General features: G+C 42.7%; 17 non-coding genes across 17 annotated transcripts; all 17 read left to right on the top strand.

Moving 5' to 3' along the window:
• The first annotated feature begins 301 nt into the window (after positions 1 to 301).
• trnae-cuc (transfer RNA glutamic acid (anticodon CUC)) lies at positions 302 to 373 on the top strand. The gene has a single exon. It is a non-coding gene; the product is annotated as a tRNA-Glu (tRNA).
• Positions 374 to 1,527: 1,154 nt separating this feature from the next.
• trnae-cuc (transfer RNA glutamic acid (anticodon CUC)) lies at positions 1,528 to 1,599 on the top strand. Its single transcript has one exon. It is a non-coding gene; the product is annotated as a tRNA-Glu (tRNA).
• A 1,154-nt stretch (positions 1,600 to 2,753) lies between these two features.
• trnae-cuc (transfer RNA glutamic acid (anticodon CUC)) lies at positions 2,754 to 2,825 on the top strand. Its single transcript has one exon. It is a non-coding gene; the product is annotated as a tRNA-Glu (tRNA).
• Positions 2,826 to 3,979: 1,154 nt separating this feature from the next.
• Positions 3,980 to 4,051, top strand: trnae-cuc (transfer RNA glutamic acid (anticodon CUC)). The gene has a single exon. It is a non-coding gene; the product is annotated as a tRNA-Glu (tRNA).
• A 1,154-nt stretch (positions 4,052 to 5,205) lies between these two features.
• Positions 5,206 to 5,277, top strand: trnae-cuc (transfer RNA glutamic acid (anticodon CUC)). Its single transcript has one exon. It is a non-coding gene; the product is annotated as a tRNA-Glu (tRNA).
• A 1,154-nt stretch (positions 5,278 to 6,431) lies between these two features.
• Positions 6,432 to 6,503, top strand: trnae-cuc (transfer RNA glutamic acid (anticodon CUC)). The gene has a single exon. It is a non-coding gene; the product is annotated as a tRNA-Glu (tRNA).
• Positions 6,504 to 7,657: 1,154 nt separating this feature from the next.
• On the top strand, positions 7,658 to 7,729 carry trnae-cuc (transfer RNA glutamic acid (anticodon CUC)). Its single transcript has one exon. It is a non-coding gene; the product is annotated as a tRNA-Glu (tRNA).
• A 1,154-nt stretch (positions 7,730 to 8,883) lies between these two features.
• trnae-cuc (transfer RNA glutamic acid (anticodon CUC)) lies at positions 8,884 to 8,955 on the top strand. Its single transcript has one exon. It is a non-coding gene; the product is annotated as a tRNA-Glu (tRNA).
• A 1,154-nt stretch (positions 8,956 to 10,109) lies between these two features.
• trnae-cuc (transfer RNA glutamic acid (anticodon CUC)) lies at positions 10,110 to 10,181 on the top strand. Its single transcript has one exon. It is a non-coding gene; the product is annotated as a tRNA-Glu (tRNA).
• Positions 10,182 to 12,226: 2,045 nt separating this feature from the next.
• Positions 12,227 to 12,298, top strand: trnae-cuc (transfer RNA glutamic acid (anticodon CUC)). The gene has a single exon. It is a non-coding gene; the product is annotated as a tRNA-Glu (tRNA).
• A 2,036-nt stretch (positions 12,299 to 14,334) lies between these two features.
• trnae-cuc (transfer RNA glutamic acid (anticodon CUC)) lies at positions 14,335 to 14,406 on the top strand. Its single transcript has one exon. It is a non-coding gene; the product is annotated as a tRNA-Glu (tRNA).
• A 1,154-nt stretch (positions 14,407 to 15,560) lies between these two features.
• trnae-cuc (transfer RNA glutamic acid (anticodon CUC)) lies at positions 15,561 to 15,632 on the top strand. The gene has a single exon. It is a non-coding gene; the product is annotated as a tRNA-Glu (tRNA).
• Positions 15,633 to 16,786: 1,154 nt separating this feature from the next.
• On the top strand, positions 16,787 to 16,858 carry trnae-cuc (transfer RNA glutamic acid (anticodon CUC)). The gene has a single exon. It is a non-coding gene; the product is annotated as a tRNA-Glu (tRNA).
• A 2,045-nt stretch (positions 16,859 to 18,903) lies between these two features.
• Positions 18,904 to 18,975, top strand: trnae-cuc (transfer RNA glutamic acid (anticodon CUC)). The gene has a single exon. It is a non-coding gene; the product is annotated as a tRNA-Glu (tRNA).
• Positions 18,976 to 20,129: 1,154 nt separating this feature from the next.
• On the top strand, positions 20,130 to 20,201 carry trnae-cuc (transfer RNA glutamic acid (anticodon CUC)). The gene has a single exon. It is a non-coding gene; the product is annotated as a tRNA-Glu (tRNA).
• Positions 20,202 to 21,355: 1,154 nt separating this feature from the next.
• Positions 21,356 to 21,427, top strand: trnae-cuc (transfer RNA glutamic acid (anticodon CUC)). The gene has a single exon. It is a non-coding gene; the product is annotated as a tRNA-Glu (tRNA).
• A 1,154-nt stretch (positions 21,428 to 22,581) lies between these two features.
• On the top strand, positions 22,582 to 22,653 carry trnae-cuc (transfer RNA glutamic acid (anticodon CUC)). The gene has a single exon. It is a non-coding gene; the product is annotated as a tRNA-Glu (tRNA).
• The last annotated feature ends 573 nt before the right edge of the window (positions 22,654 to 23,226 follow it).

Genomic DNA, 23,226 nt, shown 5'->3' with positions numbered 1-23,226 from the left:
ATATCTACATTTCTCCAGCTAAACAAAATTGTCTTTGGAGCCAAAGACAAACGATTACAGGTCACCACAGATACACCTAAAAACTAGCAACCAGCGCAGAAATCTGGGTGTTGTGATGGACTCACACCTAAACACATTAAGACAAAAACAAAGTCAGCCTACTACCACTTTAAAAATATATCAAGGTTAAAAGATCTGATGTCTCAACTGGGAAGAGTAGTCTGTGCATTCATCTATAGTAGCTTGATTATTGTGACAACATTTTTACGGGTATTTCCAATTGACAGAACCTAGCGGCATCTCCCTGATGGTCTAGTGGTTAGGATTCGGCGCTCTCACCGCCGCAGCCCGCGTTCGATTCCCGGTCAGGGAACTGATCTTTTTCTATGATACATTTCTCACAATATACACCAGAGGGTTTCAACAAGTTGAAAGATCAACGGCCACATGTACAAAGAGTGCGGTGTACAAGGATTGTGCGTACGCTCACGGTGGGATGTTCAAAAAGTGACTAGAATGTGAAAACTTGCCCTGGGTTCGATTCCCAGTCAGGGAACTGTGCTTTCCTTTACTAGATTTCTCACTCTACGCCTGCTGTCTCTTCTCCTGAGTTGTGCCCTTTCACTTGAATTATCTGCCTCAACGCGATCATACAGAATTACGCCATAGGCGCTAATTGCTCCTCACAGGAATGTTGTTTGGCAGCGCCATCCCTACGTTCAAGGAACTCACAGTTGTCACAGTGTTCCACGCTGGTGGAACCGCCTGCCAGCTGCTATCAGAACAGCGATGTCCCTCTCTAACTTCAAGAGGCTCTTGAAAGCATACGTTTTTGATTGGCGAAAAACTAATCTCCAGGTTCCTTTTGACATCTATAAAGACAAACTTCCCTCTCATAATTTACAACTAAGGAATGCAAGGAAGTACTACTTTTCTGACATCATTGCCAAAAAAAGTCATAGTGATATATTTTTGAATGCATACGATGGGAAAAAAGTCAGTCTTATTGTAACTGGATATCAGTGTTGCACTTGATACAGTTGACCGAAATATTTTACTCAAACCACTATAGAACTGGGCGGGTCTTTCTGGAACTGTACTAAAGTGGTTCAAAACATACTTAGAGAACAGGAAGTACTTTGTGTCAACAGGTAACTTTACATCAGAGAAGACAAGAATCACATGTGGAGTTCCCCAAGGTTCCAGTCTGGGAGCTCTTCTGTTCAATATCTACATTTCTCGAGCTAAACAAAATTGTCTTTGGAGCCAAAGACAAACGATTACAGGTCACCACAGATACACCTAAAAACTAGCAACCAGCGCAGAAATCTGGGTGTTGTGATGGACTCACACCTAAACACATTAAGACAAAAACAAAGTCAGCCTACTACCACTTTAAAAATATATCAAGGTTAAAAGATCTGATGTCTCAACTGGGAAGAGTAGTCTGTGCATTCATCTATAGTAGCTTGATTATTGCGACAACATTTTTATGGGTATTTCCAATTGACAGTACCTAGCGGCATCTCCCTGATGGTCTAGTGGTTAGGATTCGGCGCTCTCACCGCCGCGGCCCGGGTTCGATTCCCGGTCAGGGAACTGCTCTTTTTCTATGATACATTTCTCACAATATACACCAGAGGGTTTCAACAAGTTGAAAGATCAACGGCCACATGTACAAAGAGTGCGGTGTACAAGGATTGTGCGTACGCTCACGGTGGGATGTTCAAAAAGTGACTAGAATGTGAAAACTTGCCCTGGGTTCGATTCCCAGTCAGGGAACTGTGCTTTCCTTTACTAGATTTCTCACTCTACGCCTGCTGTCTCTTCTCCTGAGTTGTGCCCTTTCACTTGAATTATCTGCTTCAACGCGATCATACAGAATTACGCCATAGGCGCTAATTGCTCCTCACAGGAATGTTGTTTGGCAGCGCCATCCCTACGTTCAAGGAACTCACAGTTTTCACAGTGTTCCACGCTGGTGGAACCGCCTGCCAGCTGCTATCAGAACAGCGATGTCCCTCTCTAACTTCAACAGGCTCTTGAAAGCATACGTTTTTGATTGGAGAAAAACTAATCTCCAGGTTCCTTTTGACATCTATAAAGACAAACTTCCCTCTCATAATTTACAACTAAGGAATGCAAGGAAGTACTACTTTTCTGACATCATTGCCAAAAAAAGTCATAGTGATATATTTTTGAATGCAGATGATGGGAAAAAAGTCAGTCTTATTGTTACTGGATATCAGTGTTGCACTTGATACAGTTGACCGAAATACTTTACTCAAACCACTATAGAACTGGGCGGGTCTTTCTGGAACTGTACTAAAGTGGTTCAAAACATACTTAGAGAACAGGAAGTACTTTGTGTCAACAGGTAACTTTACATCAGAGAAGACAAGAATCACATGTGGAGTTCCCCAAGGTTCCAGTCTGGGAGCTCTTCTGTTCAATATCTACATTTCTCGAGCTAAACAAAATTGTCTTTGGAGCCAAAGACAAACGATTACAGGTCACCACAGATACACCTAAAAACTAGCAACCAGCGCAGAAATCTGGGTGTTGTGATGGACTCACACCTAAACACATTAAGACAAAAACAAAGTCAGCCTACTACCACTTTAAAAATATATCAAGGTTAAAAGATCTGATGTCTCAACTGGGAAGAGTAGTCTGTGCATTCATCTATAGTAGCTTGATTATTGTGACAACATTTTTACGGGTATTTCCAATTGACAGTACCTAGCGGCATCTCCCTGATGGTCTAGTGGTTAGGATTCGGCGCTCTCACCGCCGCGGCCCGGGTTCGATTCCCGGTCAGGGAACTGCTCTTTTTCTATGATACATTTCTCACAATATACACCAGAGGGTTTCAACAAGTTGAAAGATCAACGGCCACATGTACAAAGAGTGCGGTGTACAAGGATTGTGCGTACGCTCACGGTGGGATGTTCAAAAAGTGACTAGAATGTGAAAACTTGCCCTGGGTTCGATTCCCAGTCAGGGAACTGTGCTTTCCTTTACTAGATTTCTCACTCTACGCCTGCTGTCTCTTCTCCTGAGTTGTGCCCTTTCACTTGAATTATCTGCCTCAACGCGATCATACAGAATTACGCCATAGGCGCTAATTGCTCCTCACAGGAATGTTGTTTGGCAGCGCCATCCCTACGTTCAAGGAACTCACAGTTTTCACAGTGTTCCACGCTGGTGGAACCGCCTGCCAGCTGCTATCAGAACAGCGATGTCCCTCTCTAACTTCAACAGGCTCTTGAAAGCATACGTTTTTGATTGGAGAAAAACTAATCTCCAGGTTCCTTTTGACATCTATAAAGACAAACTTCCCTCTCATAATTTACAACTAAGGAATGCAAGGAAGTACTACTTTTCTGACATCATTGTCAAAAAAAGTCATAATGATATATTTTTGAATGCAGATGATGGGAAAAAAGTCAGTCTTATTGTTACTGGATATCAGTGTTGCACTTGATACAGTTGACCGAAATATTTTACTCAAACCACTATAGAACTGGGCGGGTCTTTCTGGAACTGTACTAAAGTGGTTCAAAACATACTTAGAGAACAGGAAGTACTTTGTGTCAACAGGTAACTTTACATCAGAGAAGACAAGAATCACATGTGGAGTTCCCCAAGGTTCCAGTCTGGGAGCTCTTCTGTTCAATATCTACATTTCTCGAGCTAAACAAAATTGTCTTTGGAGCCAAAGACAAACGATTACAGGTCACCACAGATACACCTAAAAACTAGCAACCAGCGCAGAAATCTGGGTGTTGTGATGGACTCACACCTAAACACATTAAGACAAAAACAAAGTCAGCCTACTACCACTTTAAAAATATATCAAGGTTAAAAGATCTGATGTCTCAACTGGGAAGAGTAGTCTGTGCATTCATCTATAGTAGCTTGATTATTGTGACAACATTTTTACGGGTATTTCCAATTGACAGTACCTAGCGGCATCTCCCTGATGGTCTAGTGGTTAGGATTCGGCGCTCTCACCGCCGCGGCCCGGGTTCGATTCCCGGTCAGGGAACTGCTCTTTTTCTATGATACATTTCTCACAATATACACCAGAGGGTTTCAACAAGTTGAAAGATCAACGGCCACATGTACAAAGAGTGCGGTGTACAAGGATTGTGCGTACGCTCACGGTGGGATGTTCAAAAAGTGACTAGAATGTGAAAACTTGCCCTGGGTTCGATTCCCAGTCAGGGAACTGTGCTTTCCTTTACTAGATTTCTCACTCTACGCCTGCTGTCTCTTCTCCTGAGTTGTGCCCTTTCACTTGAATTATCTGCCTCAACGCGATCATACAGAATTACGCCATAGGCGCTAATTGCTCCTCACAGGAATGTTGTTTGGCAGCGCCATCCCTACGTTCAAGGAACTCACAGTTTTCACAGTGTTCCACGCTGGTGGAACCGCCTGCCAGCTGCTATCAGAACAGCGATGTCCCTCTCTAACTTCAACAGGCTCTTGAAAGCATACGTTTTTGATTGGAGAAAAACTAATCTCCAGGTTCCTTTTGACATCTATAAAGACAAACTTCCCTCTCATAATTTACAACTAAGGAATGCAAGGAAGTACTACTTTTCTGACATCATTGCCAAAAAAAGTCATAGTGATATATTTTTGAATGCAGATGATGGGAAAAAAGTCAGTCTTATTGTTACTGGATATCAGTGTTGCACTTGATACAGTTGACCGAAATACTTTACTCAAACCACTATAGAACTGGGCGGGTCTTTCTGGAACTGTACTAAAGTGGTTCAAAACATACTTAGAGAACAGGAAGTACTTTGTGTCAACAGGTAACTTTACATCAGAGAAGACAAGAATCACATGTGGAGTTCCCCAAGGTTCCTGTCTGGGAGCTCTTCGGTTCAATATCTACATTTCTCGAGCTAAACAAAATTGTCTTTGGAGCCAAAGACAAACGATTACAGGTCACCACAGATACACCTAAAAACTAGCAACCAGCGCAGAAATCTGGGTGTTGTGATGGACTCACACCTAAACACATTAAGACAAAAACAAAGTCAGCCTACTACCACTTTAAAAATATATCAAGGTTAAAAGATCTGATGTCTCAACTGGGAAGAGTAGTCTGTGCATTCATCTATAGTAGCTTGATTATTGTGACAACATTTTTACGGGTATTTCCAATTGACAGTACCTAGCGGCATCTCCCTGATGGTCTAGTGGTTAGGATTCGGCGCTCTCACCGCCGCGGCCCGGGTTCGATTCCCGGTCAGGGAACTGCTCTTTTTCTATGATACATTTCTCACAATATACACCAGAGGGTTTCAACAAGTTGAAAGATCAACGGCCACATGTACAAAGAGTGCGGTGTACAAGGATTGTGCGTACGCTCACGGTGGGATGTTCAAAAAGTGACTAGAATGTGAAAACTTGCCCTGGGTTCGATTCCCAGTCAGGGAACTGTGCTTTCCTTTACTAGATTTCTCACTCTACGCCTGCTGTCTCTTCTCCTGAGTTGTGCCCTTTCACTTGAATTATCTGCCTCAACGCGATCATACAGAATTACGCCATAGGCGCTAATTGCTCCTCACAGGAATGTTGTTTGGCAGCGCCATCCCTACGTTCAAGGAACTCACAGTTTTCACAGTGTTCCACGCTGGTGGAACCGCCTGCCAGCTGCTATCAGAACAGCGATGTCCCTCTCTAACTTCAACAGGCTCTTGAAAGCATACGTTTTTGATTGGAGAAAAACTAATCTCCAGGTTCCTTTTGACATCTATAAAGACAAACTTCCCTCTCATAATTTACAACTAAGGAATGCAAGGAAGTACTACTTTTCTGACATCATTGTCAAAAAAAGTCATAATGATATATTTTTGAATGCAGATGATGGGAAAAAAGTCAGTCTTATTGTTACTGGATATCAGTGTTGCACTTGATACAGTTGACCGAAATATTTTACTCAAACCACTATAGAACTGGGCGGGTCTTTCTGGAACTGTACTAAAGTGGTTCAAAACATACTTAGAGAACAGGAAGTACTTTGTGTCAACAGGTAACTTTACATCAGAGAAGACAAGAATCACATGTGGAGTTCCCCAAGGTTCCAGTCTGGGAGCTCTTCTGTTCAATATCTACATTTCTCGAGCTAAACAAAATTGTCTTTGGAGCCAAAGACAAACGATTACAGGTCACCACAGATACACCTAAAAACTAGCAACCAGCGCAGAAATCTGGGTGTTGTGATGGACTCACACCTAAACACATTAAGACAAAAACAAAGTCAGCCTACTACCACTTTAAAAATATATCAAGGTTAAAAGATCTGATGTCTCAACTGGGAAGAGTAGTCTGTGCATTCATCTATAGTAGCTTGATTATTGTGACAACATTTTTACGGGTATTTCCAATTGACAGTACCTAGCGGCATCTCCCTGATGGTCTAGTGGTTAGGATTCGGCGCTCTCACCGCCGCGGCCCGGGTTCGATTCCCGGTCAGGGAACTGCTCTTTTTCTATGATACATTTCTCACAATATACACCAGAGGGTTTCAACAAGTTGAAAGATCAACGGCCACATGTACAAAGAGTGCGGTGTACAAGGATTGTGCGTACGCTCACGGTGGGATGTTCAAAAAGTGACTAGAATGTGAAAACTTGCCCTGGGTTCGATTCCCAGTCAGGGAACTGTGCTTTCCTTTACTAGATTTCTCACTCTACGCCTGCTGTCTCTTCTCCTGAGTTGTGCCCTTTCACTTGAATTATCTGCCTCAACGCGATCATACAGAATTACGCCATAGGCGCTAATTGCTCCTCACAGGAATGTTGTTTGGCAGCGCCATCCCTACGTTCAAGGAACTCACAGTTTTCACAGTGTTCCACGCTGGTGGAACCGCCTGCCAGCTGCTATCAGAACAGCGATGTCCCTCTCTAACTTCAACAGGCTCTTGAAAGCATACGTTTTTGATTGGAGAAAAACTAATCTCCAGGTTCCTTTTGACATCTATAAAGACAAACTTCCCTCTCATAATTTACAACTAAGGAATGCAAGGAAGTACTACTTTTCTGACATCATTGCCAAAAAAAGTCATAGTGATATATTTTTGAATGCAGATGATGGGAAAAAAGTCAGTCTTATTGTTACTGGATATCAGTGTTGCACTTGATACAGTTGACCGAAATACTTTACTCAAACCACTATAGAACTGGGCGGGTCTTTCTGGAACTGTACTAAAGTGGTTCAAAACATACTTAGAGAACAGGAAGTACTTTGTGTCAACAGGTAACTTTACATCAGAGAAGACAAGAATCACATGTGGAGTTCCCCAAGGTTCCTGTCTGGGAGCTCTTCGGTTCAATATCTACATTTCTCGAGCTAAACAAAATTGTCTTTGGAGCCAAAGACAAACGATTACAGGTCACCACAGATACACCTAAAAACTAGCAACCAGCGCAGAAATCTGGGTGTTGTGATGGACTCACACCTAAACACATTAAGACAAAAACAAAGTCAGCCTACTACCACTTTAAAAATATATCAAGGTTAAAAGATCTGATGTCTCAACTGGGAAGAGTAGTCTGTGCATTCATCTATAGTAGCTTGATTATTGTGACAACATTTTTACGGGTATTTCCAATTGACAGTACCTAGCGGCATCTCCCTGATGGTCTAGTGGTTAGGATTCGGCGCTCTCACCGCCGCGGCCCGGGTTCGATTCCCGGTCAGGGAACTGCTCTTTTTCTATGATACATTTCTCACAATATACACCAGAGGGTTTCAACAAGTTGAAAGATCAACGGCCACATGTACAAAGAGTGCGGTGTACAAGGATTGTGCGTACGCTCACGGTGGGATGTTCAAAAAGTGACTAGAATGTGAAAACTTGCCCTGGGTTCGATTCCCAGTCAGGGAACTGTGCTTTCCTTTACTAGATTTCTCACTCTACGCCTGCTGTCTCTTCTCCTGAGTTGTGCCCTTTCACTTGAATTATCTGCCTCAACGCGATCATACAGAATTACGCCATAGGCGCTAATTGCTCCTCACAGGAATGTTGTTTGGCAGCGCCATCCCTACGTTCAAGGAACTCACAGTTTTCACAGTGTTCCACGCTGGTGGAACCGCCTGCCAGCTGCTATCAGAACAGCGATGTCCCTCTCTAACTTCAACAGGCTCTTGAAAGCATATGTTTTTGATTGGAGAAAAACTAATCTCCAGGTTCCTTTTGACATCTATAAAGACAAACTTCCCTCTCATAATTTACAACTAAGGAATGCAAGGAAGTACTACTTTTCTGACATCATTGTCAAAAAAAGTCATAATGATATATTTTTGAATGCAGATGATGGGAAAAAAGTCAGTCTTATTGTTACTGGATATCAGTGTTGCACTTGATACAGTTGACCGAAATATTTTACTCAAACCACTATAGAACTGGGCGGGTCTTTCTGGAACTGTACTAAAGTGGTTCAAAACATACTTAGAGAACAGGAAGTACTTTGTGTCAACAGGTAACTTTACATCAGAGAAGACAAGAATCACATGTGGAGTTCCCCAAGGTTCCAGTCTGGGAGCTCTTCTGTTCAATATCTACATTTCTCGAGCTAAACAAAATTGTCTTTGGAGCCAAAGACAAACGATTACAGGTCACCACAGATACACCTAAAAACTAGCAACCAGCGCAGAAATCTGGGTGTTGTGATGGACTCACACCTAAACACATTAAGACAAAAACAAAGTCAGCCTACTACCACTTTAAAAATATATCAAGGTTAAAAGATCTGATGTCTCAACTGGGAAGAGTAGTCTGTGCATTCATCTATAGTAGCTTGATTATTGTGACAACATTTTTACGGGTATTTCCAATTGACAGTACCTAGCGGCATCTCCCTGATGGTCTAGTGGTTAGGATTCGGCGCTCTCACCGCCGCGGCCCGGGTTCGATTCCCGGTCAGGGAACTGCTCTTTTTCTATGATACATTTCTCACAATATACACCAGAGGGTTTCAACAAGTTGAAAGATCAACGGCCACATGTACAAAGAGTGCGGTGTACAAGGATTGTGCGTACGCTCACGGTGGGATGTTCAAAAAGTGACTAGAATGTGAAATCTTGCCCTGGGTTCGATTCCCAGTCAGGGAACTGTGCTTGCCTTTACTAGATTTCTCACTCTACGCCTGCTGTCTCTTCTCCTGAGTTGTGCCCTTTCACTTGAATTATCTGCCTCAACGCGATCATACAGAATTACGCCATAGGCGCTAATTGCTCCTCACAGGAATGTTGTTTGGCAGCGCCATCCCTACGTTCAAGGAACTCACAGTTTTCACAGTGTTCCACGCTGGTGGAACCGCCTGCCAGCTGCTATCAGAACAGCGATGTCCCTCTCTAACTTCAACAGGCTCTTGAAAGCATACGTTTTTGATTGGAGAAAAACTAATCTCCAGGTTCCTTTTGACATCTATAAAGACAAACTTCCCTCTCATAATTTACAACTAAGGAATGCAAGGAAGTACTACTTTTCTGACATCATTGCCAAAAAAAGTCATAGTGATATATTTTTGAATGCAGATGATGGGAAAAAAGTCAGTCTTATTGTTACTGGATATCAGTGTTGCACTTGATACAGTTGACCGAAATACTTTACTCAAACCACTATAGAACTGGGCGGGTCTTTCTGGAACTGTACTAAAGTGGTTCAAAACATACTTAGAGAACAGGAAGTACTTTGTGTCAACAGGTAACTTTACATCAGAGAAGACAAGAATCACATGTGGAGTTCCCCAAGGTTCCAGTCTGGGAGCTCTTCTGTTCAATATCTACATTTCTCGAGCTAAACAAAATTGTCTTTGGAGCCAAAGACAAACGATTACAGGTCACCACAGATACACCTAAAAACTAGCAACCAGCGCAGAAATCTGGGTGTTGTGATGGACTCACACCTAAACACATCAAGACAAAAACAAAGTCAGCCTACTACCACTTTAAAAATATATCAAGGTTAAAAGATCTGATGTCTCAACTGGGAAGAGTAGTCTGTGCATTCATCTATAGTAGCTTGATTATTGTGACAACATTTTTACGGGTATTTCCAATTGACAGTACCTAGCGGCATCTCCCTGATGGTCTAGTGGTTAGGATTCGGTGCTCTCACCGCCGCAGCCCGGGTTCGATTCCCGGTCAGGGAACTGCTCTTTTTCTATGATACATTTCTCACAATATACACCAGAGGGTTTCAACAAGTTGAAAGATCAACGGCCACATGTACAAAGAGTGCGGTGTACAAGGATTGTGCGTACGCTCACGGTGGGATGTTCAAAAAGTGACTAGAATGTGAAAACTTGCCCTGGGTTGGATTCCCAGTCAGGGAACTGTGCTTTCCTTTACTAGATTTCTCACTCTACGCCTGCTGTCTCTTCTCCTGAGTTGTGCCCTTTCACTTGAATTATCTGCCTCAACGCGATCATACAGAATTACGCCATAGGCGCTAATTGCTCCTCACAGGAATGTTGTTTGGCAGCGCCATCCCTACGTTCAAGGAACTCTCAGTCCAGACAGTTTTCACAGTGTTCCACGCTGGTGGAACCGCCTGCCAGCTGCTATCAGAACAGCGATGTCCCTCTCTAACTTCAAGAGGCTCTTGAAAGCATACGTTTTTGATTGGAGAAAAACTAATCTCCAGGTTCCTTTTGACATCTATAAAGACAAACTTCCCTCTCATAATTTACAACTAAGGAATGCAAGGAAGTACTACTTTTCTGACATCATTGCCAAAAAAAGTCATAATGATATATTTTTGAATGCAGATGATGGGAAAAAAGTCAGTCTTATTGTTACTGGATATCAGTGTTGCACTTGATACAGTTGACCGAAATATTTTACTCAAACCACTATAGAACTGGGCGGGTCTTTCTGGAACTGTACTAAAGTGGTTCAAAACATACTTAGAGAACAGGAAGTACTTTGTGTCAACAGGTAACTTTACATCAGAGAAGACAAGTGAGTCATAGTGAGTCTGCTGCAGGGGGAGGGCACAGTTCCTGGACCAGTGGTGGACGATTTTATCCATTGGTGTGATGATTCCTTTTTAAATTTAAATGTGACAAAGACCAAGGACATGTGCATTGATTTTAGGAGGAACCCAAACCCTCAACCTTTAATTGTAATTAAGGGGGAGAGTGTGGAGCGAGTCAAAACTTTTAAGTACTTGGGTGTGGTCATCGACAACAAATTGTCTTTTAATGAGAACACAGATGCTGTGTACAAGAAATCACAACAGCGCTTGCACTTTCTCCGGATGCTTAACCGGTTCGGAGTGTGCAATAAATTAATGACTATATTCTACCACTCTGTGATTGAGTCTGTCCTGATGTTTGCCATTATCTCCTGGTTTGGAAGCCTCTCACTAGGAGATAAAAAGAGGCTGGAACACATAGTTAAAGTTTCCAGCAAAATGATTGGTGTTGCCCTCCCTGATTTGCCTACTGTCTTTGGCAGGAGGGTAACATCCAAGGCTCAGGACATCCTACAGTGTCCTGACCATCCTCTCCATGCCCAGTTTGAACTTTTACCCTCTGGCAGGAGATTCAGATTGCCCAGGACCAAATCAAACAGACTTAAAAATTATTTTATAACTCACGCCATCACCCAACTTAATTTACAACTCAAAAAATGAACAGCTGTTCCACTCCCCACTCTCCACACTACATCCTCAGTCCCCCCCAGGGTATTTGTGTGTACTTTGTGTACTGTGTCCTAGCTGTGTTTTTGTGCTCTGTGTTTTTGTGCCTTTTATGTTTTATGTTTCTTGGTTTTATTCCCCCCCTGTGAAGCAAATTTCCCCTCTGCGGGATAATAAAATGAAATTGAAGGATTGAACAAGAATCACATGTGGAGTTCCCCAAGGTTCCAGTCTGGGAGCTCTTCTGTTCAATATCTACATTTCTCGAGCTAAACAAAATTGTCTTTGGAGCCAAAGACAAACGATTACAGGTCACCACAGATACACCTAAAAACTAGCAACCAGCGCAGAAATCTGGGTGTTGAGATGGATTCACACCTAAACACATTAAGACAAAAACAAAGTCAGCCTACTACCACTTTAAAAATATATCAAGGTTAAAAGATCTGATGTCTCAACTGGGAAGAGTAGTCTGTGCATTCATCTATAGTAGCTTGATTATTGTGACAACATTTTTACGGGTATTTCCAATTGACAGTACCTAGCGGCATCTCCCTGATGGTCTAGTGGTTAGGATTCGGCGCTCTCACCGCCGCGGCCCGGGTTCGATTCCCGGTCAGGGAACTGCTCTTTTTCTATGATACATTTCTCACAATATACACCAGAGGGTTTCAACAAGTTGAAAGATCAACGGCCACATGTACAAAGAGTGCGGTGTACAAGGATTGTGCGTACGCTCACGGTGGGATGTTCAAAAAGTGACTAGAATTTGAAAACTTGCCCTGGGTTCGATTCCCAGTCGGGGAACTGTGCTTTCCTTTACTAGATTTCTCACTCTACGCCTGCTGTCTCTTCTCCTGAGTTGTGCCCTTTCACTTGAATTATCTGCCTCAACGCGACCATACAGAATTACGCCATAGGCGCTAATTGCTCCTCACAGGAATGTTTTTTGGCAGCGCCATCCCTACGTTCAAGGAACTCACAGTTTTCACAGTGTTCCACGCTGGTGGAACCGCCTGCCAGCTGCTATCAGAACAGCGATGTCCCTCTCTAACTTCAACAGGCTCTTGAAAGCATACGTTTTTGATTGGAGAAAAACTAATCTCCAGGTTCCTTTTGACATCTATAAAGACAAACTTCCCTCTCATAATTTACAACTAAGGAATGCAAGGAAGTACTACTTTTCTGACATCATTGCCAAAAAAAGTCATAGTGATATATTTTTGAATGCAGATGATGGGAAAAAAGTCAGTCTTATTGTTACTGGATATCAGTGTTGCACTTGATACAGTTGACCGAAATATTTTACTCAAACCACTATAGAACTGGGCGGGTCTTTCTGGAACTGTACTAAAGTGGTTCAAAACATACTTAGAGAACAGGAAGTACTTTGTGTCAACAGGTAACTTTACATCAGAGAAGACAAGTGAGTCATAGTGAGTCTGCTGCAGGGGGAGGGCACAGTTCCTGGACCAGTGGTGGACGATTTTATCCATTGGTGTGATGATTCCTTTTTAAATTTAAATGTGACAAAGACCAAGGACATGTGCATTGATTTTAGGAGGAACCCAAACCCTCAACCTTTAATTGTAATTAAGGGGGAGAGTGTGGAGCGAGTCAAAACTTTTAAGTACTTGGGTGTGGTCATCGACAACAAATTGTCTTTTAATGAGAACACAGATGCTGTGTACAAGAAATCACAACAGCGCTTGCACTTTCTCCGGATGCTTAACCGGTTCGGAGTGTGCAATAAATTAATGACTATATTCTACCACTCTGTGATTGAGTCTGTCCTGATGTTTGCCATTATCTCCTGGTTTGGAAGCCTCTCACTAGGAGATAAAAAGAGGCTGGAACACATAGTTAAAGTTTCCAGCAAAATGATTGGTGTTGCCCTCCCTGATTTGCCTACTGTCTTTGGCAGGAGGGTAACATCCAAGGCTCAGGACATCCTACAGTGTCCTGACCATCCTCTCCATGCCCAGTTTGAACTTTTACCCTCTGGCAGGAGATTCAGATTGCCCAGGACCAAATCAAACAGACTTAAAAATTATTTTATAACTCACGCCATCACCCAACTTAATTTACAACTCAAAAAATGAACAGCTGTTCCACTCCCCACTCTCCACACTACATCCTCAGTCCCCCCCAGGGTATTTGTGTGTACTTTGTGTACTGTGTCCTAGCTGTGTTTTTGTGCTCTGTGTTTTTGTGCCTTTTATGTTTTATGTTTCTTGGTTTTATTCCCCCCCTGTGAAGCAAATTTCCCCTCTGCGGGATAATAAAATGAAATTGAAGGATTGAACAAGAATCACATGTGGAGTTCCCCAAGGTTCCAGTCTGGGAGCTCTTCTGTTCAATATCTACATTTCTCGAGCTAAACAAAATTGTCTTTGGAGCCAAAGACAAACGATTACAGGTCACCACAGATACACCTAAAAACTAGCAACCAGCGCAGAAATCTGGGTGTTGAGATGGATTCACACCTAAACACATTAAGACAAAAACAAAGTCAGCCTACTACCACTTTAAAAATATATCAAGGTTAAAAGATCTGATGTCTCAACTGGGAAGAGTAGTCTGTGCATTCATCTATAGTAGCTTGATTATTGTGACAACATTTTTACGGGTATTTCCAATTGACAGTACCTAGCGGCATCTCCCTGATGGTCTAGTGGTTAGGATTCGGCGCTCTCACCGCCGCGGCCCGGGTTCGATTCCCGGTCAGGGAACTGCTCTTTTTCTATGATACATTTCTCACAATATACACCAGAGGGTTTCAACAAGTTGAAAGATCAACGGCCACATGTACAAAGAGTGCGGTGTACAAGGATTGTGCGTACGCTCACGGTGGGATGTTCAAAAAGTGACTAGAATTTGAAAACTTGCCCTGGGTTCGATTCCCAGTCGGGGAACTGTGCTTTCCTTTACTAGATTTCTCACTCTACGCCTGCTGTCTCTTCTCCTGAGTTGTGCCCTTTCACTTGAATTATCTGCCTCAACGCGACCATACAGAATTACGCCATAGGCGCTAATTGCTCCTCACAGGAATGTTTTTTGGCAGCGCCATCCCTACGTTCAAGGAACTCACAGTTTTCACAGTGTTCCACGCTGGTGGAACCGCCTGCCAGCTGCTATCAGAACAGCGATGTCCCTCTCTAACTTCAACAGGCTCTTGAAAGCATACGTTTTTGATTGGAGAAAAACTAATCTCCAGGTTCCTTTTGACATCTATAAAGACAAACTTCCCTCTCATAATTTACAACTAAGGAATGCAAGGAAGTACTACTTTTCTGACATCATTGCCAAAAAAAGTCATAGTGATATATTTTTGAATGCAGATGATGGGAAAAAAGTCAGTCTTATTGTTACTGGATATCAGTGTTGCACTTGATACAGTTGACCGAAATACTTTACTCAAACCACTATAGAACTGGGCGGGTCTTTCTGGAACTGTACTAAAGTGGTTCAAAACATACTTAGAGAACAGGAAGTACTTTGTGTCAACAGGTAACTTTACATCAGAGAAGACAAGAATCACATGTGGAGTTCCCCAAGGTTCCAGTCTGGGAGCTCTTCTGTTCAATATCTACATTTCTCGAGCTAAACAAAATTGTCTTTGGAGCCAAAGACAAACGATTACAGGTCACCACAGATACACCTAAAAACTAGCAACCAGCGCAGAAATCTGGGTGTTGTGATGGACTCACACCTAAACACATCAAGACAAAAACAAAGTCAGCCTACTACCACTTTAAAAATATATCAAGGTTAAAAGATCTGATGTCTCAACTGGGAAGAGTAGTCTGTGCATTCATCTATAGTAGCTTGATTATTGTGACAACATTTTTACGGGTATTTCCAATTGACAGTACCTAGCGGCATCTCCCTGATGGTCTAGTGGTTAGGATTCGGCGCTCTCACCGCCGCGGCCCGGGTTCGATTCCCGGTCAGGGAACTGCTCTTTTTCTATGATACATTTCTCACAATATACACCAGAGGGTTTCAACAAGTTGAAAGATCAACGGCCACATGTACAAAGAGTGCGGTGTACAAGGATTGTGCGTACGCTCACGGTGGGATGTTCAAAAAGTGACTAGAATGTGAAAACTTGCCCTGGGTTGGATTCCCAGTCAGGGAACTGTGCTTTCCTTTACTAGATTTCTCACTCTACGCCTGCTGTCTCTTCTCCTGAGTTGTGCCCTTTCACTTGAATTATCTGCCTCAACGCGATCATACAGAATTACGCCATAGGCGCTAATTGCTCCTCACAGGAATGTTTTTTGGCAGCGCCATCCCTACGTTCAAGGAACTCACAGTTTTCACAGTGTTCCACGCTGGTGGAACCGCCTGCCAGCTGCTATCAGAACAGCGATGTCCCTCTCTAACTTCAACAGGCTCTTGAAAGCATACGTTTTTGATTGGAGAAAAACTAATCTCCAGGTTCCTTTTGACATCTATAAAGACAAACTTCCCTCTCATAATTTACAACTAAGGAATGCAAGGAAGTACTACTTTTCTGACATCATTGCCAAAAAAAGTCATAGTGATATATTTTTGAATGCAGATGATGGGAAAAAAGTCAGTCTTATTGTTACTGGATATCAGTGTTGCACTTGATACAGTTGACCGAAATACTTTACTCAAACCACTATAGAACTGGGCGGGTCTTTCTGGAACTGTACTAAAGTGGTTCAAAACATACTTAGAGAACAGGAAGTACTTTGTGTCAACAGGTAACTTTACATCAGAGAAGACAAGAATCACATGTGGAGTTCCCCAAGGTTCCAGTCTGGGAGCTCTTCTGTTCAATATCTACATTTCTCGAGCTAAACAAAATTGTCTTTGGAGCCAAAGACAAACGATTACAGGTCACCACAGATACACCTAAAAACTAGCAACCAGCGCAGAAATCTGGGTGTTGTGATGGACTCACACCTAAACACATCAAGACAAAAACAAAGTCAGCCTACTACCACTTTAAAAATATATCAAGGTTAAAAGATCTGATGTCTCAACTGGGAAGAGTAGTCTGTGCATTCATCTATAGTAGCTTGATTATTGTGACAACATTTTTACGGGTATTTCCAATTGACAGTACCTAGCGGCATCTCCCTGATGGTCTAGTGGTTAGGATTCGGCGCTCTCACCGCCGCGGCCCGGGTTCGATTCCCGGTCAGGGAACTGCTCTTTTTCTATGATACATTTCTCACAATATACACCAGAGGGTTTCAACAAGTTGAAAGATCAACGGCCACATGTACAAAGAGTGCGGTGTACAAGGATTGTGCGTACGCTCACGGTGGGATGTTCAAAAAGTGACTAGAATGTGAAAACTTGCCCTGGGTTGGATTCCCAGTCAGGGAACTGTGCTTTCCTTTACTAGATTTCTCACTCTACGCCTGCTGTCTCTTCTCCTGAGTTGTGCCCTTTCACTTGAATTATCTGCCTCAACGCGATCATACAGAATTACGCCATAGGCGCTAATTGCTCCTCACAGGAATGTTGTTTGGCAGCGCCATACCTACGTTCAAGGAACTCTCAGTCCAGACAGTTTTCACAGTGTTCCACGCTGGTGGAACCGCCTGCCAGCTGCTATCAGAACAGCGATGTCCCTCTCTAACTTCAAGAGGCTCTTGAAAGCATACGTTTTTGACTGGAGAAAAACTAATCTCCAGGTTCCTTTTGACATCTATAAAGACAAACTTCCCTCTCATAATTTACAACTAAGGAATGCAAGGAAGTACTACTTTTCTGACATCATTGCCAAAAAAAGTCATAATGATATATTTTTGAATGCAGATGATGGGAAAAAAGTCAGTCTTATTGTTACTGGATATCAGTGTTGCACTTGATACAGTTGACCGAAATATTTTACTCAAACCACTATAGAACTGGGCGGGTCTTTCTGGAACTGTACTAAAGTGGTTCAAAACATACTTAGAGAACAGGAAGTATTTTGTGTCAACAGGTAACTTTACATCAGAGAAGACAAGTGAGTCATAGTGAGTCTGCTGCAGGGGGAGGGCACAGTTCCTGGACCAGTGGTGGACGATTTTATCCATTGGTGTGATGATTCCTTTTTAAATTTAAATGTGACAAAGACCAAGGACATGTGCATTGATTTTAGGAGGAACCCAAACCCTCAACCTTTAATTGTAATTAAGGGGGAGAGTGTGGAGCGAGTCAAAACTTTTAAGTACTTGGGTGTGGTCATCGACAACAAATTGTCTTTTAATGAGAACACAGATGCTGTGTACAAGAAATCACAACAGCGCTTGCACTTTCTCCGGATGCTTAACCGGTTCGGAGTGTGCAATAAATTAATGACTATATTCTACCACTCTGTGATTGAGTCTGTCCTGATGTTTGCCATTATCTCCTGGTTTGGAAGCCTCTCACTAGGAGATAAAAAGAGGCTGGAACACATAGTTAAAGTTTCCAGCAAAATGATTGGTGTTGCCCTCCCTGATTTGCCTACTGTCTTTGGCAGGAGGGTAACATCCAAGGCTCAGGACATCCTACAGTGTCCTGACCATCCTCTCCATGCCCAGTTTGAACTTTTACCCTCTGGCAGGAGATTCAGATTGCCCAGGACCAAATTAAACAGACTTAAAAATTATTTTATAACTCACGCCATCACCCAACTTAATTTACAACTCAAAAAATGAACAGCTGTTCCACTCCCCACTCTCCACACTACATCCTCAGTCCCCCCCAGGGTATTTGTGTGTACTTTGTGTACTGTGTCCTAGCTGTGTTTTTGTGCTCTGTGTTTTTGTGCCTTTTATGTTTTATGTTTCTTGGTTTTATTCCCCCCCTGTGAAGCAAATTTCCCCTCTGCGGGATAATAAAATGAAATTGAAGGATTGAACAAGAATCACATGTGGAGTTCCCCAAGGTTCCAGTCTGGGAGCTCTTCTGTTCAATATCTACATTTCTCGAGCTAAACAAAATTGTCTTTGGAGCCAAAGACAAACGATTACAGGTCACCACAGATACACCTAAAAACTAGCAACCAGCGCAGAAATCTGGGTGTTGAGATGGATTCACACCTAAACACATTAAGACAAAAACAAAGTCAGCCTACTACCACTTTAAAAATATATCAAGGTTAAAAGATCTGATGTCTCAACTGGGAAGAGTAGTCTGTGCATTCATCTATAGTAGCTTGATTATTGTGACAACATTTTTACGGGTATTTCCAATTGACAGTACCTAGCGGCATCTCCCTGATGGTCTAGTGGTTAGGATTCGGCGCTCTCACCGCCGCGGCCCGGGTTCGATTCCCGGTCAGGGAACTGCTCTTTTTCTATGATACATTTCTCACAATATACACCAGAGGGTTTCAACAAGTTGAAAGATCAACGGCCACATGTACAAAGAGTGCGGTGTACAAGGATTGTGCGTACGCTCACGGTGGGATGTTCAAAAAGTGACTAGAATGTGAAAACTTGCCCTGGGTTGGATTCCCAGTCGGGGAACTGTGCTTTCCTTTACTAGATTTCTCACTCTACGCCTGCTGTCTCTTCTCCTGAGTTGTGCCCTTTCACTTGAATTATCTGCCTCAACGCGATCATACAGAATTACGCCATAGGCGCTAATTGCTCCTCACAGGAATGTTTTTTGGCAGCGCCATCCCTACGTTCAAGGAACTCACAGTTTTCACAGTGTTCCACGCTGGTGGAACCGCCTGCCAGCTGCTATCAGAACAGCGATGTCCCTCTCTAACTTCAACAGGCTCTTGAAAGCATACGTTTTTGATTGGAGAAAAACTAATCTCCAGGTTCCTTTTGACATCTATAAAGACAAACTTCCCTCTCATAATTTACAACTAAGGAATGCAAGGAAGTACTACTTTTCTGACATCATTGCCAAAAAAAGTCATAGTGATATATTTTTGAATGCAGATGATGGGAAAAAAGTCAGTCTTATTGTTACTGGATATCAGTGTTGCACTTGATACAGTTGACCGAAATACTTTACTCAAACCACTATAGAACTGGGCGGGTCTTTCTGGAACTGTACTAAAGTGGTTCAAAACATACTTAGAGAACAGGAAGTACTTTGTGTCAACAGGTAACTTTACATCAGAGAAGACAAGAATCACATGTGGAGTTCCCCAAGGTTCCAGTCTGGGAGCTCTTCTGTTCAATATCTACATTTCTCGAGCTAAACAAAATTGTCTTTGGAGCCAAAGACAAACGATTACAGGTCACCACAGATACACCTAAAAACTAGCAACCAGCGCAGAAATCTGGGTGTTGTGATGGACTCACACCTAAACACATCAAGACAAAAACAAAGTCAGCCTACTACCACTTTAAAAATATATCAAGGTTAAAAGATCTGATGTCTCAACTGGGAAGAGTAGTCTGTGCATTCATCTATAGTAGCTTGATTATTGCGACAACATTTTTACGGGTATTTCCAATTGACAGTACCTAGCGGCATCTCCCTGATGGTCTAGTGGTTAGGATTCGGCGCTCTCACCGCCGCGGCCCGGGTTCGATTCCCGGTCAGGGAACTGCTCTTTTTCTATGATACATTTCTCACAATATACACCAGAGGGTTTCAACAAGTTGAAAGATCAACGGCCACATGTACAAAGAGTGCGGTGTACAAGGATTGTGCGTACGCTCACGGTGGGATGTTCAAAAAGTGACTAGAATGTGAAAACTTGCCCTGGGTTCGATTCCCAGTCAGGGAACTGTGCTTTCCTTTACTAGATTTCTCACTCTACGCCTGCTGTCTCTTCTCCTGAGTTGTGCCCTTTCACTTGAATTATCTGCCTCAACGCGATCATACAGAATTACGCCATAGGCGCTAATTGCTCCTCACAGGAATGTTGTTTGGCAGCGCCATCCCTACGTTCAAGGAAATCACAGTTTTCACAGTGTTCCACGCTGGTGGAACCGCCTGCCAGCTGCTATCAGAACAGCGATGTCCCTCTCTAACTTCAACAGGCTCTTGAAAGCATACGTTTTTGATTGGAGAAAAACTAATCTCCAGGTTCCTTTTGACATCTATAAAGACAAACTTCCCTCTCATAATTTACAACTAAGGAATGCAAGGAAGTACTACTTTTCTGACATCATTGCCAAAAAAAGTCATAGTGATATATTTTTGAATGCAGATGATGGGAAAAAAGTCAGTCTTATTGTTACTGGATATCAGTGTTGCACTTGATACAGTTGACCGAAATACTTTACTCAAACCACTATAGAACTGGGCGGGTCTTTCTGGAACTGTACTAAAGTGGTTCAAAACATACTTAGAGAACAGGAAGTACTTTGTGTCAACAGGTAACTTTACATCAGAGAAGACAAGAATCACATGTGGAGTTCCCCAAGGTTCCTGTCTGGGAGCTCTTCTGTTCAATATCTACATTTCTCGAGCTAAACAAAATTGTCTTTGGAGCCAAAGACAAACGATTACAGGTCACCACAGATACACCTAAAAACTAGCAACCAGCGCAGAAATCTGGGTGTTGTGATGGACTCACACCTAAACACATCAAGACAAAAACAAAGTCAGCCTACTACCACTTTAAAAATATATCAAGGTTAAAAGATCTGATGTCTCAACTGGGAAGAGTAGTCTGTGCATTCATCTATAGTAGCTTGATTATTGTGACAACATTTTTAAGGGTATTTCCAATTGACAGTACCTAGCGGCATCTCCCTGATGGTCTAGTGGTTAGGATTCGGCGCTCTCACCGCCGCGGCCCGGGTTCGATTCCCGGTCAGGGAACTGCTCTTTTTCTATGATACATTTCTCACAATATACACCAGAGGGTTTCAACAAGTTGAAAGATCAACGGCCACATGTACAAAGAGTGCGGTGTACAAGGATTGTGCGTACGCTCACGGTGGGATGTTCAAAAAGTGACTAGAATGTGAAAACTTGCCCTGGGTTGGATTCCCAGTCAGGGAACTGTGCTTTCCTTTACTAGATTTCTCACTCTACGCCTGCTGTCTCTTCTCCTGAGTTGTGCCCTTTCACTTGAATTATCTGCCTCAACGCGATCATACAGAATTACGCCATAGGCGCTAATTGCTCCTCACAGGAATGTTTTTTGGCAGCGCCATCCCTACGTTCAAGGAACTCACAGTTTTCACAGTGTTCCACGCTGGTGGAACCGCCTGCCAGCTGCTATCAGAACAGCGATGTCCCTCTCTAACTTCAACAGGCTCTTGAAAGCATACGTTTTTGATTGGAGAAAAACTAATCTCCAGGTTCCTTTTGACATCTATAAAGACAAACTTCCCTCTCATAATTTACAACTAAGGAATGCAAGGAAGTACTACTTTTCTGACATCATTGCCAAAAAAAGTCATAGTGATATATTTTTGAATGCAGATGATGGGAAAAAAGTCAGTCTTATTGTTACTGGATATCAGTGTTGCACTTGATACAGTTGACCGAAATACTTTACTCAAACCACTATAGAACTGGGCGGGTCTTTCTGGAACTGTACTAAAGTGGTTCAAAACATACTTAGAGAACAGGAAGTACTTTGTGTCAACAGGTAACTTTACATCAGAGAAGACAAGAATCACATGTGGAGTTCCCCAAGGTTCCAGTCTGGGAGCTCTTCTGTTCAATATCTACATTTCTCGAGCTAAACAAAATTGTCTTTGGAGCCAAAGACAAACGATTACAGGTCACCACAGATACACCTAAAAACTAGCAACCAGCGCAGAAATCTGGGTGTTGTGATGGACTCACACCTAAACACATCAAGACAAAAACAAAGTCAGCCTACTACCACTTTAAAAATATATCAAGGTTAAAAGATCTGATGTCTCAACTGGGAAGAGTAGTCTGTGCATTCATCTATAGTAGCTTGATTATTGCGACAACATTTTTACGGGTATTTCCAATTGACAGTACCTAGCGGCATCTCCCTGATGGTCTAGTGGTTAGGATTCGGCGCTCTCACCGCCGCGGCCCGGGTTCGATTCCCGGTCAGGGAACTGCTCTTTTTCTATGATACATTTCTCACAATATACACCAGAGGGTTTCAACAAGTTGAAAGATCAACGGCCACATGTACAAAGAGTGCGGTGTACAAGGATTGTGCGTACGCTCACGGTGGGATGTTCAAAAAGTGACTAGAATGTGAAAACTTGCCCTGGGTTCGATTCCCAGTCAGGGAACTGTGCTTTCCTTTACTAGATTTCTCACTCTACGCCTGCTGTCTCTTCTCCTGAGTTGTGCCCTTTCACTTGAATTATCTGCCTCAACGCGATCATACAGAATTACGCCATAGGCGCTAATTGCTCCTCACAGGAATGTTGTTTGGCAGCGCCATCCCTACGTTCAAGGAAATCACAGTTTTCACAGTGTTCCACGCTGGTGGAACCGCCTGCCAGCTGCTATCAGAACAGCGATGTCCCTCTCTAACTTCAACAGGCTCTTGAAAGCATACGTTTTTGATTGGAGAAAAACTAATCTCCAGGTTCCTTTTGACATCTATAAAGACAAACTTCCCTCTCATAATTTACAACTAAGGAATGCAAGGAAGTACTACTTTTCTGACATCATTG

This window comes from Cololabis saira, chromosome 5 (genome assembly GCF_033807715.1).
Source record: "Cololabis saira isolate AMF1-May2022 chromosome 5, fColSai1.1, whole genome shotgun sequence".
NCBI lineage: Eukaryota > Metazoa > Chordata > Actinopteri > Beloniformes > Belonidae > Cololabis > Cololabis saira.
Note: the sequence above shows the minus strand (reverse complement) of the source record. Positions and strands in the feature narration are given on the sequence as shown.